Source organism: Dasypus novemcinctus, chromosome 17, assembly GCF_030445035.2.
Source record: "Dasypus novemcinctus isolate mDasNov1 chromosome 17, mDasNov1.1.hap2, whole genome shotgun sequence".
In the NCBI taxonomy this organism is placed as follows: domain Eukaryota; kingdom Metazoa; phylum Chordata; class Mammalia; order Cingulata; family Dasypodidae; genus Dasypus; species Dasypus novemcinctus.
Window position 1 is genome coordinate 60942228 of NC_080689.1, and position 18449 is coordinate 60960676.

The 18449-nt window shown below is 43.2% G+C and overlaps 1 long non-coding RNA gene across 1 annotated transcript; it reads left to right on the plus strand.

The window, feature by feature from the left end:
- The first annotated feature begins 11128 nt into the window (after nucleotides 1-11128).
- LOC111762257 (uncharacterized) lies at nucleotides 11129-16401 on the plus strand. Its single transcript, XR_002795417.3, has 2 exons — nucleotides 11129-11461; nucleotides 16113-16401. It is a non-coding gene; the product is annotated as an uncharacterized lncRNA (long non-coding RNA).
- The last annotated feature ends 2048 nt before the right edge of the window (nucleotides 16402-18449 follow it).

Consider the following 18449-nt stretch of genomic DNA (forward strand, 5'->3'; position numbering starts at 1 on the left):
AGCCTCAGGTTGTTTGTGGGATACAAAGGCATGTTGTTTCCATGGAAGAAGTTACTTCTTTGACCACTGAGTCAAGCTGTCCCTTATGATTATCGGTGCGGAGCACAATCTTGGCTGGGCCAGCACACCTGCAGGCAGAACAATACCTAGAACAGAACCACCTGGGTAACAGGATTTGAGTATAGTTACTGATTTTCATAATAATAGTTCCAGTAAAGTTTGTTGGGTTTTCATCAATCACTAGTTAATATAGTATGAGGTAAGGGTAATAGGTAACTTGATTGTGTGCTGAATGTCACGTATGTTAGGGGTATATATACTAGCCCCTTGACTCAATAAAGTTGTCTGATGAGCTTGAGAGATCAATGCTCTCAGATCCCCTGAACTCAATCTTTCTTTGTCTTTCATTCCCGATACCTCGGGTCACTGAACAAGACTCTGACAGTTGTTTATCTGCAAAGTGGAGGACACCAACCCTGTAGTTTTTTGTGGTGAACAACGTAATGGACACGTAGAAATACCTCACCAAGCGTGGCACACTTAGAAAGTAATCAATAAATGGCACTGATGACTAAAATGGACATACATTTGTCTACTCAAGCACTGTGCCACCAACCCTTCAAACTTTTCCAGCTGAGCTAATGTTATAGTGGCCAAAGAATCTGTAGTTGATGATACTTGAAACTAGAGTGAGGTGAATCATTTTTTTGTCAGACAGGCCAGAGGCCCTGGGCTACCAGCACCTCATTTCTCTGGAGTGTGACACCTCGCCCCACTCTTTCCCAGCTCTAAAGGCCTGGAACTCTGATGACCTTGCCCCTGGAGGATACAGGCCCTAGAAGAACTGGCTCCCCCTGGGAACCATGCAGCCAAGATCCTTATTTATACTGATCCCCTTCCACCCCAGAGTGGTAAAGTGCGCAGTGGGCATAGTCAACTAACAGAACACAAGGACCGTACAAGGATATACGAAAATATTTAATTTTAATCAAAGTACTACAATCTAAAATAGAAACTAGATGCCATTTTGTGTCTACCAAGCTGGCAACATTTTTAAAATCATACCCAACATTGGGGAGAGAATGAAAAGGGAACAGTCTTCTTCCTATAAGAGGGTATATCAATTGTTATGTCTTTCTAGAAAGCAATTGGCAACTTGTATCCAAAAAAAAAAAATCAGATGAGTGTACATGTTCCATGTCCCAGTAATTTTTCACTTCTAGCATTTTATTCTAAGGCAGCAATCTAACATGTACACGTGGATGTTCCAGTAAAGAGCTGCAGGTGACACATATGCCCAACAAGGTACTGGATAAGTTACAGTCCATCTATACGACAGACTATGCAATCAAAAGCTGTTCTTTGAAGGAAAACCTTAAGAATGAAGAAATGCTCTCAATAATCTTATGTGAAAAAAAGTGAAAGATGTATGGGATATTACACTTTTACACACAACTAGAGGGAAAAAAAGACTAGAAGGATACACAGAAATGTTTGGGTAGCTCCATCTGGGTTATGTGTCTCAAGTCCCTCTTCAGTCATGTCCATATTTTCCAGGTGATTTAATTTTGTTATAAAGAATAAATGTCACTAATTTAAAAGCCATGGCTAAAACCAGGGCAGGTTTCTGAAGAAAATTTCTTCAGAGTGATAAGGCCCACTTAAAACAAAATATTAGATCTGAATCTCCTTTTAGAGGTACCAGGTCAGATAACAGGATTCTTTTCATCAAGGGTCTAGTGCCTGGTCAAAGCAGGCGGCCCCAGCCTTGCAATTTTCTCCACTTCCCCTCAAGTCTGCTCCTGTTTCCACAAGCCTTTCTCCTCACACCTTTTCCCAAAGGCAAGCTCCTGGTTCGCTCCCAGGCCACGTTTCTAACGGGCCTGGGGTCTTCAGGAACAGCTCCCAGCAGAACTTCTTCAAGCCCGGCCCCAAAGCCACGCACCCCTCCCTGGGCCACGGGATGCGCCCCTGCAGCACCAAACCCAAAGACTGCAGAGGTGGGAATGAGACCAGATTTGACCTGCCTGCAAGTGTCAAACCCAGTTGGTGCTCCAGGGCAAGACACGACATTAAAAGCTACCAGTAGAGGGGACTTCCGGCAAGATGGTGGCTGAGTGAGCTTGCCTTGCCGTCTCTCCTGGGAAGAGGCAGCTGGGCACCGCTGGAGGTTCTCCGGGACCAGGCTTTTTCAGGATTTTTTCAGGGCAGGAAGGGTCTGGACATCGATTTGGTGGGAAGGTAACGGAAAGGACTGGTCTATAAGATATAATTTGGGACTTTTCAGGAGGGGGAGGCAAGATGGCGGCTGAGTGAACTTCCCGGTTACTAGCTACTTGGGGGAATCGGCTGGGAGGCGTCGGAGACTCTTTGGGACCGGCTGTTTCAGGATTTTTCCTGTTCCGGAGGTGTCTGGACATCGATTTGGAGGGAAGGTAACAGAGAGGATCCATCTGTGAAATATACACGGAGATCCCAGCTACGTGTGGAGGACTCCCTCCTTGGGTAGGCGGAGCCGAGGCAGCTAGCACCGCGGCGGGTGGCGGGCGGGAGAGCCGAGCGGCGCTGTGCCGCGGCGGGTGGCGGGCGAAGGAGACAAGCCCAGCCGAGCCTAGCCGTGCTGCGGCGGGCGGTGGGCAGGGAAGCCGAGTCCGGTCGAGCCCGGCTGAGCCGCAGCGGGCGGGGGGGCCGAGCCCAGCCATGCTGCGCCGGGTGGCGGGCGGGAAAGCCGAGCTCAGCCGAGCCCAGCCGAGCCGCGGCGGGAGGCGGGCGGGGGACCGGAGCCCAGCTGAGCCCAGCTGAGCCCAGCCGAGCCTGGCGGCGGGGTTTCTGTTCTTTGTTTTTGTTTTTGTTTTTGTTTTTTTTTTTTAATTTTATTTTTATTTTTTATTTTTTGTTGTTGTTGTTGTTCTTGTTGTTCTTTTTTTTTTTTTTTCAATCCTCTCTTTCTTGTCCCCAATATTCTTCTTATACTATTTTACCTTAACAATACAATAGGTCCTACAGGAAATACCTCACATTTGCTGGGTTTCCTCACCCTCCACTGCCTCATTCCTCTGTGAATAGATTTAGCCTATCTACACTATCCCCTTTCCCCTACAACTTGATATCCTCCACCATCTGCTATCTCTCCTATATTCCATCTCCCTTTCTTTGATCCACAAAGTGTCTAACTCTTAATTTCTAATACCTTTGTTTAGTTTTCCATCTGGTATTCGTCCCTGAAACTATTACCTTTCTTTTCTCTTTCCCTCTCTCACGAAAACAATAGCCTCTTAGTACGTACCACATTCCTCCCATATTCAGTCATCTACCTCATTATAGGTACTTTTCTACTACTATAACTCTACACAATTTACATGATCTAACCTCCATCCTCCCAGAACTCATATTGTTGCTTTGTAAACATATATCACCAATACTACTTCACACTTCTTCCTTCCTTACACAATTGACTTTCCCCAGCACTAATCCTTTCCTTTAAAGTGAGCTTAACTAGCAATAAGAAATTGGAATAAGAAGAACAAAGTGACAAAGAGAAGATATAACACTTACGCAAAAACAACAGCTAATTAATCTCCAAGACTAGACAAAGAAGCTAAGGAACTGATTAAATCCATCAAGAAAAAATGTTGACAAGACAGCAACAAAAATCTACAAACCAAACCAGTAATCAGGAAAACATGTCTGAATCCAATCAACAAACTGAAAATCAGGAAGGGGGGCAGGACTTCGCACAAGCAATGAAAGATCTCAGAACATTTATCACCGACAAATTTGATGAAGTAATGAAAGAGGTTAACAGCGTGAAGACAACACTTGGAGGGGAAATTGCAGACATGCGCAAAAAAATAACAGATATGATGGAAATGAACACCACAATTCAAGAAATCAAAAATACACTTGCAGCAAATATCAGCAGACTAGAAGAGGCAGAGCAGAGAATTAGTGATGTGGAAGACAGTGCATTGGAAATCAAACAGATAGTAGAAGTGGTCAATAAAAAGGTAGAAAAAATCCAGATAGGACTTAGGGACCTGAATGATAACGCAAAACGCTCAAACATACGTATTATAGGCATTCCAGAAGGAGAAGAGAAGGGAAAGGGGTCAGAAGGAGTGTTGCAGGAAATAATGAATGAAAACTTCCCAAATCTACTGAAAGAGACAGATGTACATATCCAAGAAGCACAGCACACTCCACTGGTCATAAACCCCAACAGGCCCACCCCAAGACATATACTTGTCAAATTATCCAATACTCAAGAAAAAGAAAAAATTCTAAAAGCAGCAAGAGAAAAGAAAACCATCACATACAAGGGAAACTCCATAAGATTAAGTGCTGATTTCTCATCTGAAACGATGGAGGCTAGAAGGCAGTGGTATGATATAGTCAAGATACTAAAGGAAAAAAATCTCCAACCAAGAAAACTCTATCCAGCTAAACTAGCATTCAAAAATGATGGAGAGTTCAAAATATTCACAGATAAACAGAAACTGAAAGAGTATATCAACAAGAAACCTCCTCTTCAAGAAATTCTTAAGGGAATTCTGCAGGAAGAAAGGAAAAAACAGGACAGTCAGAGATGGAGGAGAGTGTAAAAGCAACAAGAAAGACAAAAATAGAAGGGGAAAATAAAATAATACAAACAAAATATAACAAACACAAATCCAACCAAAATATGGCTACCATAAATAACTCTCTAAACGTAATAACACTGAATGTCAACGGATTAAACTCACCTATCAAAAGATTCAGACTGGGACACTGGATAAGGAAATACGACCCATCTATATGTTGCCTACAAGAGACACATCTTAGACACAGAGACTCATGGAGGTTGAAAGTGAATGGCTGGAAAACAATCATACAAGCAAACAACAACCAAAAAAAGGCAGGAGTAGCTATATTAATATCAGACAAAATAGACTTTAAATGCGAAACAATTGTGAGAGACAAAGAAGGATACTATATTTTAGTGAAAGGGACAATTTGTCAAGAAGATCGAACAATCATAAATATTTATGCTCCTAACAAGGGCGCCTCTAAATATGTGAGGCAAACGCTGGAAAAACTAAGTGAAAGAATAGATGCATCTACAATTATAGTGGGGGATTTTAATACACCACTATCAACTCTGGACAGAACATCTCAAAAAAGAATCACTAAAGAAACAAAACATTTGAACAGTATATTAGAAGAGCTGGATCTAATAGACATATATAGATCATTACACCCAAACACAGCAGGATATACATTTTTCTCAAGCGCCCATGGAACATTCTCCAAGATTGACCATATGCTAGGCCACAAAGAAAGGCTTAATGAATTCAGAAAGATCGAAATCATACAAAACAATATCTCTGACCACAGTGGAGTCAAGCTGGAAATCTGCAAGGGACAGAGACCCAGACTTCACACGACAATTTGGAAATTAAACAGCACACTCTTAGAAAAACAGTGGGTCAAAGAGGAAATCTCAAAAGAAATCAATGACTACCTTGAAATAAATGATAATGATAATACAACATACCAAAATTTATGGGATGCAGCAAAAGCGGTACTGAGAGGGAAATTTATAGCCATAAATTCATATATCAAAAAAGAAGAAAGAGCAGAAATTGAAGAATTAACTGCACATTTGAAGGAATTAGAAAAACAACAACAAAGTAACCCAACAGGAAGAAGAAGGAAGGAAATAACAAAGATAAGAGCAGAACTAAATGAAATAGAAAATAAGAAAGCACTTGAAAAAATAAACAAGACCAAGAGCTGGTTTTTTGAGAAGATCAACAAAATTGACAAACCTTTAACGAGACTAACAAAGAAAAAAAGAGAAAAGATGCAAATACACAAAATAAGAAATGAGAAAGGTGATATCACCACTGACCCCACAGAAATAAAGACTATCATAAGAGGATACTTTGAAAACCTATATTCCAACAAAAATGACAATTTAGAGGAAATGGACAAATTCCTAGAAATACATAAGCAGCCCATACTGACGAAAGAAGAAATTGATGATCTTAACAAACCAATCACAAGCAAAGAGATAGAATCAGTCATTAAAAATCTCCCAACTAAGAAGAGCCCAGGGCCAGACGGCTTCACAGGTGAATTCTACAAAACATTCCGGAAAGAACTAACACCAATCCTGTTGAAACTATTCCAAAAAATCGAAACAGAAGGAACACTGCCTAATTCCTTCTATGATGCCAACATTACCCTAGTACCAAAGCCAAACAAAGACACCACAAGAAAGGAAAATTACAGACCAATTTCTCTAATGAACCTAGACGCAAAAATACTTAACAAAATACTTGCTAATCGTATTCAACAACACATTAAACGAATTATACACCATGACCAAGTGGGATTTATCCCAGGTATGCAAGGATGGTTCAACATAAGAAAATCAATCAATGTAATACACCATATAAACAGATTGAGAGAAAAAAACCACATGATTATATCTATAGATGCAGAAAAGGCATTTGACAAAATACAGCACCCCTTCCTGATAAAAACACTCCAAAAGATCGGAATACAAGGAAACTTTTTGAACATGCTAAAGAGTATATATGAAAAACCTAAAGCCAACATTGTTTACAATGGCGAAGTCCTGAAATCCTTCCCTCTAAAATCAGGAACAAGACAAGGATGCCCATTGTCTCCGCTCCTATTTAACATTGTCTTGGAAGTACTGGCTCGAGCACTGAGACAAGAACCAGATATAAAAGGCATTCAAATTGGAAGGGAAGAAGTCAAAATTTCATTATTTGCAGATGACATGATCCTATATATAGAAAACCCTGAGAGATCTTCAACAAAACTCCTAGAACTCATAAATGAGTTTAGCAAAGTCGCAGGTTATAAGATCAATGCGCAAAAATCAGTAGCATTTCTATACACCAATAATGAGCAAGATCAGGAGGAAATCAAGAAACAAATACCATTCACAATAGTAAATAAAAAAATCAAATACTTAGGAATAAATTTAACTAAAGAGGTAAAAAACTTATACATCGAGAACTATACAAGATTGTTCAAGGAAATCAAAGAAGACCTAAATAAATGGAAGAATATTCCCTGTTCATGGATAGGAAGACTGAACATTATTAAGATGTCTATCCTACCAAAACTGATCTACACATTCAATGCAATCCCAATAAAAATCAACACAGCCTTCTTTAAGGAACTAGAAAAACTAACTATGAAATTTATTTGGAATAAAAAGAGGCCCCGAATAACCAAAGACATATTGAAAAAGAAAAACGAAATAGGAGGAATCACACTTCCTGACTTCAAAACATACTACAAAGCTACAGTAGTGAAAACAGCATGGTACTGGCATAAGGAGAGACACACAGACCAATGGAATCGAATTGAAAGTTCAGATATAGAACCTCATGTATATAGCCATATAATATTCGATAAAGCCACCAAACCCTCTCAACTGGGAGAGAATGGCCTATTCAACAAATGGTGCCTGGAGAACTGGATAGCCATATGTAGAAAAATGAAAGAGGATTACTATCTCACACCTTATACAAAGATCAACTCTAGATGGATCAAAGACCTAAATATAAGAGCCAAGACCATAAAGACCTTAGAAAGCAGTGTAGGGAAACATCTACAGGACCTTGTAATAGGAAATGGCTTCATGAATATCACACCAAAAGCACGAGCAGCAAAAGAACAAATAGATAAATGGGACTACCTCAAAATTAAAGCCTTCTGCACCTCAAAGGAGTTTGTCAAGAAAGTAAAAAGGGAACCCACACAATGGGAGAAAATATTTGGCAACCATATATCTGATAAGAGACTTATAACTTGCATATATAAAGAAATCATATATCTCGAAAACAAAAAGATAAACAACCCATTTAAAAAATGGGAAAAAGACTTAAACAGACACTTCTCCAAAGAAGAAATACAAATGGCTAAAAAGCACATGAAAAAATGCTCCAAATCCTTAGCTATCAGGGAAATGCAAATCAAAACTACAATGAGATACCATCTTACTCCCATAAGATTGGCAGCCATGAAAAAAACAGTAGAATACAAATGCTGGAGAGGATGTGAAGAAAGGGGAACACTCATCCATTGCTGGTGGGAATGCAGAAGGATCCAACCACTCTGGAGGACAGTTTGGCAGTTTCTCAAAAAATTATCCATAGATTTGCCATATGACCCAGCAATACCACTGCTGGGTATATACCCATCAGATCTGAAAACAAGGACACAAACCGATATATGTACACCAATGTTCATAGCAGCATTGTTCACCATCGCCAAAAGTTGGAATCAATCCAAAAGTCCATCAATAGATGAGTGGATCAATAAAATGTGGTATATACACACAATGGAATACTACTCAGCTGTAAGAACCAATACACTACAATCGCATGTGATAACATGGATGAACCTTGAGAATCTTATGTTAAGTGAAGCAACCCAGGCATTGAAGGACAAATACTATATGACCTCAATGATATGAAGTAAGTTAACTGCCTCAGAGAGCTAGAGTCTGGAAAAGTGGCTTACTGGAAATCGGGGGGTGGAGGAAGGATGTGAGTTAATGTCTGTAGGGGTGGAATCTGTGATGAGCTGGGGGTAAGTATGAGCACAAAGAAGGGACAAAATGGGGGCAAGGGGTTACCTTCGGGTGGGGTTTTCTGGGTTTGAGGGGGGCTGGGGATGGGAAGAGGGGTAATATGGTCCAAAAATAGGTGGGAGGGAGGGGCAACATACAAACATGGGAGAGTGCCAGAAGTTCGTTGAGAACTAAATGTTGAGTAAAACGTATCAAAGTATAAATAGGAGGGTCACCTGGTTAGGACGCTCAGGGGGTATGGTCTGATGCGGGACGGACTCCGGAGGGAATAGCTGAAGGCTCATTTTGCCAAGGTGGGTTCTACCATTGGGTGAGGTGGACCCATATCCTGGGGAAGACTAATGCCGTCGAATAGAGAGAACTGTATCTCTCGTGAGAAAGGACGGCTCCCAGGGCATTAGATTGGCAGGCGTTGTGGGCCCTAAGGGGAGGGGAAAATGGACGTGCAATGGATAGAACAAAGGTAAATAAGGGGGCAAAAGAGGAGTTATGTGAGAGTACACGAGGATGAATATAAAACAGCTAATATTACACCAAAAACATATAGGGGACGACAGACTAATAATGAAAACCATAAGACAAAACATAGGATAACTAAAAAATTTAGAAAACTGTACAGCCTAAAGTATGGACCACATAGTAAGCACAAATGTTACCTTGTTTGAAAACTATAGTTTCGGAATCTGTACATCAGTTTCAGGAAATATGATATGAATAAGTTAAAAGATTATTGCTGTGGAAGGGAAAAGGTTTTATGATGGATCTGGGGAAATACTGTATATTGTATATATGAATTTTGGTGATCTAAGACTCTTCTGAAGCTGACATTATGTTGGGATTCACTTTACGGGAAGTTTTGGATCACAGAGTGGTTCAACAATGGCAGCGGAGGAATACTGATATGGGATGTTATTGACAGGATATATATGGTTGACAGGGAGTTATACAGGGCATATGCCCAGGGTATATGGTAATGTCTATATACACTCATAGTGGAAACAATTAAAAACAACAGCTGGGGGGGTACTGGGCTCCTGGCCGGGGGGTCACTGTTGTGGGCCCTGGGAGAGCAGCGGCAATCCTCCAGGTGCAACGGCAAGAACCAGGAAGGAAGGAGGGCCCAACAGTGGGCTCTTGATACTAATGGCTACACTTTTGAGCCTATGCACCTGCAATAAGAACAAGGCCTAGAGTAGCATTGTGCCTGGGGGTTTCCTCCTGACAGCCTTCATGTTACTCAAATGTGGCCACTCTCACAGCCAAACTCAGCGTGTAGATGTGATGCATTCCCCCCAGCGTGGGACACGACACCCGGGGATGAGCCTCCCTGGCACCGAGGGATCACTACCACATACCAGCTGAAGAAGCAACTAGAAAATGACCTTGAATTAAAGATTCAATGCGGAACAGCAGAATATACCTGTCTACATATAATAACATGACTTCGGGAAGCGGTTTGACCTAATGTAAGGGGGAAATGGAAAGGAGAAATGAGATTATAAGGCTGTGAGTCTCTAAAAAAGAGTCTGGAGGTTGTCAGAAGGAATACCCCTTTGTACAACTGAACAGAGTCTAAGAGACAGATAAGGTAGATACAACCCCAGGTATTGGTTCTTTTGAGGGATAAAGAGACCCACGGGTTCTATGGTCATGGCAGAAGGGGTTCACTGCCATGACAGATGGCCCTTCTTTGGAGCTGGTGTTTCTGCGTGATGGAAATGGACTCAGAGGGGATCTCTTTTCACAAGACTTGCATGCTACTTTATTGGAATTGTAGTTGGTGCTGAGTTTAAGATATATGTAGGGGATTTGAATCTCTGGACTGATAATATGACACCCAGGCCCAGAGCCTCAACAGACTTCAGCTCCTACACTTTGACTTAATGGACTTACTCCACTCAGCTAACATGGAGTTGAAGAAGGTCAACCACCACAACATGGAGCCTAGAGTGTCTACAACTAGAAGCGGGAAGAGTGCATCCATGAACCCATGTGGAATCTAAGCCCTCACTTGACATAGGTGTGCAATGGACATAACCAATCCAATGTCCACAGAGGAAATGTGAAATGGGTGTGGGAACGGTAGCCATGGGGGCTGCTGGGTGTGGGGAACGGGAGGAAGAGATGAGATGTGGAGGCGTTTTCGGGACGTGGAGTTGTCCTGGATAGTGCTTCACGGACAATTACGGGACACTGTAGATCCCCCCAGGGCCCACTGGATGGAACGTGAGAGAGTCTGGGCTAGGATGTGGACCATTGACTATGGGGTGCAGTGATGCTCAGAGATGAACTTACCAGGTGCAATGGATGTATCACCATGATGGGAGAGAGTGTTGCTGTGGGGGGAGTGGGGGGCGGGGGCGGTGGGGTTGAATGGGACCTCATATATATATATTTTTTTAATGTAATTAAAAAATAATAATAATAATAAAAAAAAAAAGCTACCAGTAGATGCCGCTCAACAGCAGCCCATGGAGCACTGCGTTCGTCAATGACCGCGAGCACCCACAGGTGGTGGAGGGGAGCCTGGTGCACGCAGGGGCGTGCGCTCCTTACTCAAAAGAACCGCCCGCGGCTCTCCTCCCACTGAGATTTGCTTTGAGACCAAGATGCGGAGAAAGGTGGAAGGGGGCGTCCTTTGCCACCTGAGCACTGGGCCAGCACACACGGCCCGGAAACTGAGGCTCCGCGCACCTGCACTAATCTCTTTAAAAGCACCTTTCGGCGGGAGATAATTTTGCAGCTGTCGCGAGCCTCAGCTGTCCTCATCCCGGAACCGGTTCCTGAGCAAGCCCAGGTGGTGAGGAGGCCACCCGCGTGGCGCGCAAAACCAGCCCGGCGACGGTAGGGGCTCCAAAGCCACCGTCACACCCCGCCAACCAGGCGCACGAGGGGGACCTCAGGAGGTCTGAAGCCGCGGGGAGCGCGGCCGCCCGGGTAGGCTGAGAGGGCAGGGCCAGCCCGCCCGCGGGAAGGGGTCGGAGGCGGCGGAGCAGCGACGGCCCTGGACGCCCGCGCTCCTTGGCCTTGGCCCCCCGCGCCGCTGCTCCAGCTCCAACTGCACGTCCTGGGTCGCCGAGTAGTCGCCGAGGGCAGACGCCTGAGCCGGCAGATGGCAGCCAGCTGGGCAGCGGCCCGAACTGACTGCTCCCGCAGCACGTCCTGCAGCACCTCGGCCTCCGGGGCGTCCAGGAAGGCGGCGGCGCCGGGCTGGGCCCGGACGGCTCAGGCGCAGCGTCCTTGGCTGAGCGCGAGGCCGGGCCCGCCCCCCACAGCCCCTGCCCTGCTGGGCAGAGGAGAGGCCGCGCTCAGGGAAAATTGGGCAGCTTGGGTTAAGGGCAGAAATCCGTGATTTTGTTTTTGTTTTTTAAGATATTTATTTATTTATTTATTTATTTATTTATTTATTTATTTATTTATTTATTTATTTATTTATTTATTTCCCCCCACCCCCTGCAGCTTGTTCCATTCTTTTCCTGTCTCCACTCTGTGGCCATTCACTGCGCCTCTTTTGTTTTTTCTGTATCTGCTTGTCTCCCTCTGCTGCTCCTCTTGCTGCCCCAGCTCTCTGCCGCCCCCAGGCAGGCAGCTCTCCGGCGCACAGGCCAGCTCACCCTCACACGGAGGCCCTGATGGACATGAACCCGAGGCCTCCCATATGGTAGGCAGGAGCCCAACTAGTTGAGCCACAGCCGCTTCCCAGCTTTGCCTCTTTCTATGTCTTCCTAGCTGCTTGAGAGGGAAATGAGAAGACCTTGAGGCAGGTATCATTTTAAACAGAGTTCCCCTAGTAGGGACTTTAAATGATACTTTTTTTTTTCATTTAAAGCTAAGAAAGGGAGAATTAAGCAGGCAGCAAGAATTAACACCCTGAGAAGCAGATTTGATTCAACTGATAGAGCATCCGCCTCCCATATGGGAGGTCCAGGGTTCAAACCCAGGGCCTCTGACCCATGTGGTCAGCTGGCTCACATGCAGTGCTGATGTGTGCAAGGAGTGCCGTACCACACAGGGATGTCCCCCGCGTAGGGGAGTCCCACGCAAAGGAGTGCACCTCTCAAGGAGAGCTGACCCACGCGAAAATAGTGCAGCCTACCCAGGAGTGGCACCATACACACAGAGAGCTGATGCAACAAGATGATGCAACAAAAAGAGACACAGTTTCCCAGTGCCAGAGGATAATGCAAGCACACGCAGAAAAACACACAGCCAGTGGACAAAGAGAGCAGACAATGAGGGTGTGGCTAAGTCACTGTGGTTGAGGGAAATAAACCCCCCTTTGGCTAAGTCACTGTGGTTGGGTTTCTGCTTCAGGTAGCTGGATGCAATCTTTAACCAACATAGAGTGTTAGACAAAAATTACCCTGTTCAATATGTTTGGCAATTAATGGGGTAAAAACAAATCTTCATTAGAGGACCTCTGCAAGCCTTTTTATCTGAGATGCTCAGTTACAGTCCAAGAGAAGGGTACAGTGTTGCCCAATTTCTTTTGACTATGGAAGCTTTTATTTCACATTACCTTTCTTGGGACCAGTGTCCTACCAAATATATTTTGGGGAACAGTGTTTGGAGTGCTTTGTCCAGCTCTCTCTCCTGGGCCCAGTGAAACAACATGTCTTTGTAGGACATAAACATAAGTTCTTACTAAGAGTTTTAATGTAAAACTTGATCGCAGACTCTTAAAATCATTTTAACTTTTTCCATCCCAGGGATGAGAACTTGGGTCAGCACCAAGGTCTGGTTGCCCAGAGAACCTGTCTCTTCCCCACCCATCTCCTCTGCCATATCTTATTCTTTCTTTCTCTTTACCTTGAAAGCAAATAACATCTTGAATTCTGACATTTAACAAGGGAGAAGTTGACATTAAAAAGAAAAGCCCTGAAGAGGCACTTTTCAGAAACCCTGCATTTGGCATTAGTTACCTGCCTGGCCTGGGGTCAGAGCCCTGGGCCTTGGTGCACAGAGAGTTCTAACTGAGAGGACTGATTCTTTAGATAGTGCCGTGTTAGAAATTACTAAGACAAAAATGAATGTAACTCTCTCTTACCCTTAAGAGAAACTTACATATAGAATCAGGTAAATTATTCACATTATAAAAGATGTCTTTAAGAACAAATTTACTAAAGATTTCCTTTGAAGTAAATAGCATCAAGCATTTCCTTAACCTGCTCTTCTCCAACCTAAACCCAAGTGTCTTTAAACTTTCTTCATACGAACTAGTTTCTACCTGCTTGACCATTTAGGATGCTTATTCCCAAACCCCTGGCATTTCTCATCACCTTTACAAGCATGATGACTTACAAAGATCACAATAGTCTCAGAATGGCTGAACACAAAAGAAAATCATGATAGAAGAGGAAAACAATATTGGAGCTTGAATGTCATTTCTCAGTATATCCCACAAGTTACAGAATATGCAGTGATGTAATGAGAAATAAAAGAATCACTGCTTTTTGCAAGTAGACAGTGTCTTAAGAGGGTGCATTACAATACTGTAATTAGACATAAATATTTTTAATGTCTTAAATGCATATAGACCTTGTCAAAAAATGGTTTGAGGAAGCCACAGTGAGTATAAATTCTAACAGGCACACACTTTGGATATTTGCCTATGGGTATTTTCAATGTAATTTGCATTTAGCAAGGACACAGATGACTTAAAATATGATACTGGTTCCCTAATCTCAAAGTATATCAATAACACTAGTGACTATTTTATTTTTAACAACGGAGAAAAAGAAACCAAAAGAATGAATTGGGGTTAAGTCATAAACCATAGATAGGTGTTATCTAGTTATAAGTTAAAATTTATTCTTTATAGAACCCACAAATATTTATTGCCTGTGTGTCCATGTTTCTCACACAAAAGAGATTAATAATAGCATCTAGTTCATGGGGTTTTTATTATTAGACTTTAAATGTATATAAATTTTAAAAATCTATCATTAGCAAACAGGTGAACATACAGGAAGTAATCAATGTCTGCTACTGCTGTGATTATGGAGCAAGTGGAAACACCAGGGGTATGTTTGGGTCATGAGACAACAAAACTTACTGATGGATTGAATGGTAGAGTGAAGGAAAGAGAGAAACCAAGGACAACACCAAGATTTTGGCTTAAGTGACTGGGATGCTGAGGTAAGGAAAATGCAGAAGACGGAGCTGTGAAGAAAGAAGCCAGGAGCTCTAACTGGGCCTTGCTCATCTGGTTCTGAGATGCCGACAAGACATCCATGTGAATATGTAAAGGAGACAGTTGGATATAAAAGTCTGCAGCCTCACAAACTCAAAGGAGGATCTAAGGATCAGCAGCAGCAACTGGGAGCTTCTTAGAAATGCAGAATTTCAAGCCCTGTCCCAAACCAGCAAATTCTCCATTCCCCCCACATTAAAATTCCCTATTAAAACTTGACAGCCCATGGACTAGAGTTCTTGGGAGATAGATCGTGGACTATTAGCATACAAAGGGAGTCTAATGCCAGATTAAATGAGCTCTCCCAGACAGAGGCTGGAGTGAAAGTAAGTGACCCTGGGCAGAGTCATTGGCCTTCCCACACCTACAGGTCTAGAGAAAGAGAAGGGAACCACAAAGATGATCAACAGCCAGTGAGGCCAAGGGAAAACCAGCAGAATGAGGTACCCCAGAAGGCAAGAGACCTGAATGTTTCAAGAAGTGGTCAATTATGTTAAATGCTGCTGATGGCGTAAGGAAAAAACAGAAAAGAGGTCATAAGACATGGCAATGTAGGGGTCATCAATGACCTTAACAAGAGCAGGGGATAGAAGCCCAAAAGCAGACAGCAGGAAGAGAAATTCAGACAGTGAACAAGGGCAACTCTTTCAAGGAGTTGTGTTGGGAAGATAGAGAAATGCGACCGTAGCTGGAATTATTTAGGTAAGCAATATTAGAATATGGCTGAATGCCAATGGGAAAATTATAAGAGAGAGAGGGATGGGATGAGGGAGGACAAGAGAGAATGGAACTGATGCAGGAAGGAGCAGGACCAAGTCCTAGAGTAGTGTTTGAGAAGGTGACAAGGAAGGGGCCAAGAGCCCAGGAGGAACAATGGCCTCTGATAGAAGGCAGGCCACCTGAGCCAAAGCTAGAGGTGGGAAAGCAGGTACAGATGCAGGGAGGCTGGTAGATTTAGCAGTAAGAAGATAAGGGAGCACCTGGCTCATTGCTGTAATATTTCTTAATCATGTCAAAGGCAAGAACATCAGCAGGGAGAGAGGAAATGGGAAGGGAAAGAGATTTGGAGAAGAGGGATTAGTCCTTTAGGAGTGTGAAAGTGAACAACCTCAGAAAAGCCAGGTAGTGTGGGGTATTCAGATTCTGGGTCATGGATATTATTTTTCAATCCATCTTATCCTCTATCATGTTTCATTCCTCAGGAAGTGTTCTGTTCCAAGGCATACATCCACAAATCACTAGAAAATACAGCATCTTCCCATCAATCCTCATTAATCCTATAATTATTTTATTACATTAAAGGTCACCGTGAGAACAGAGCTGGACAAGGGAGTCATCTTGGAGCCACAGCAAGATGATGATGAGAAAGGATAGATGCCTTCTGTCATCGCCATGAGATTTATGGCTGAGGCTGGAAGGATACACAAATTAGTGACATGAGAACAGATGCCTGAAGAAAGGGAGTTTTTCTCCTCTTCTTACAGTTCACAAGAACTGCTAGGAGGTCCTTCATGAGACTGATACTTCAGAAACAATACCAGATACTGTTAATTGCTTTTAATAGAGTTTTGAATGATCCCAAACTCAATAATGCCTCCTTGGGTACCTTCATTTCTGCTTGGAAACCAATCTCATTGAACAATCATGTAATGCTGTGCAGCACCCTCTAATCCAGCTATGTAAAGCCCATTTACATGATCCAAAATTCAAGCCTCTCAAGCCAGGCTCACCACGGCACCTTTTCCCTACAAGCACTGTCCTGTGGCAGCTGGCTCAACTCCCACATTCCACATGCCCTAGGACCGGGACAAGGGTACATAACCTCCTTGGGCCTTACAGCCACCTCCATCCTCTTCTCCTTCAAAAACCCCCATCATCTTGGAAGCACCCATCCTCAAACTTGAACTCCCATCACCCCTCCTTCTTCCACAGCAGCCTCAGCCACGCCTCCCCGTGGTCATATTTCCTAGATCTCGCCATCACCAAGAAGATCACCACTTCCAAAGTCTGGATTTTGACATCCTACTTTCCCTGACCAACCCCTTCCAGCCCATGTACTCTGGCTGCTCCACTCCAGCAATTCTCCCATGCCTGAGAGACTTCCTACTCTTTCCCTTCTCTCCCTACAACCTCTACTCTTTGCATCCCTCCTCATCTAACTTAAATCAAGCAGTCCTTGTAAAACACCTCTAATTCCTCTACTCCTCTCTCCCTCCACTCTTCCCACCACACAGAGTCCTCAGCTTGCTTAAATCCAACATCAACTTGCTCCCCGTCTGCATCTGAGCAGTTGGCACTTGCATACAAATGTGCTGACTGACTCACTTCAAAATTACCTTTATCCATTTCAGAGGATTTAGCATTGCCAGACAATCTGCCCTTCCCTGGTATAGACGCTTCAGGGGGACCATTTTCCACCTTCTCACCTCCTCCTCAAATCTCATCACCCTCCTTATCCCCACTCAGCCCATGATGTCATCTCAAATCACATCATGAAAATGGCTGCAGTTGGCCACACTACCTAATCCTCTGACCCAATCCCACCAACCCACCTGAGTCAACTCAATGCTACCTCCCCAGAGAGGCCTTCCCTGCCCACCCTGCTAAAGCACCCTCCTGTAATCACTCCTTCATGTTACCTGAATATTTCTTTTTAACAGGGGTCAGTGATTAGCATGTTGCTTTGTTTGCACAAGTAGCATCTGCCTCCCTACTCCTGGCATCCAACACTGCCCCCCTCCCCCCCACCACTGGGAATAGTAACTGCACATAGGGGGTGTTTAGGAAGCTGTCTCCTTAAACCATACACAAGTGCCCGCTATACGTGATACTTTACTCATTGTTGCTAGTATATCTCAATTTTTAAAAGTTTTCATGGATATGTTTTATGGGATCTTTCTTTACCCTTCCCAGGAGAATTAACTGTAGGGCTTCTATCTGGGCCAAGTTTATTTTTGTTTAAGAAACATTTAAAATAAAACTTTGTTTTTGACATTTTGCTTTTCAGCACATTAATAGGTGTTACCCTGCATGTACAGTAGCAAGGCAATCTCGTCCATTCCTTCCTCAGTGTCTACATCCTTTTTTTCTAAATTTGATTTCTAATAAGTTTTAGATCACAGTAAAGTCACATATACAATATAGGAACGCCCGTATACCAAACATCAAACCTTTTTCCCACTTCCCCAGCAATGATTTTATGATATTTTTCATTTTTAAATACCCCAACTTATTTTTTACTTTGTTTTTCTAAATTATTATGTATTCTATTTCTAAATTAAACCTGTCAATACTATTTCATTTTCCTGGTAATTGAATCTGGAAATATTAGGCTTCATTTTTAGGAAGTTTTTGATTACAGAGGGGTTCAACTGTGCCACAGGAGGAGCGCTGAAGTGGGTTGTCATTGATGGGGGATGCATGGGTGGGAGGGAGTTCTTCAGGACATGTATATAGGGTTTAGATATGTTCAGATGTTCACTGGGTCTTCTCATAGTGGATAGAGTTACACATGACAACAAGGGACTGCTGAGTTTCCATCCTGGGGAGCTCTGTTGTATTCCCCTGTGGAAGAGCAACAATTCCCCAAGTGCAAGGACAAAGACAATGAAGAAGAATGGTCCAGTGATGGGCCCTTGA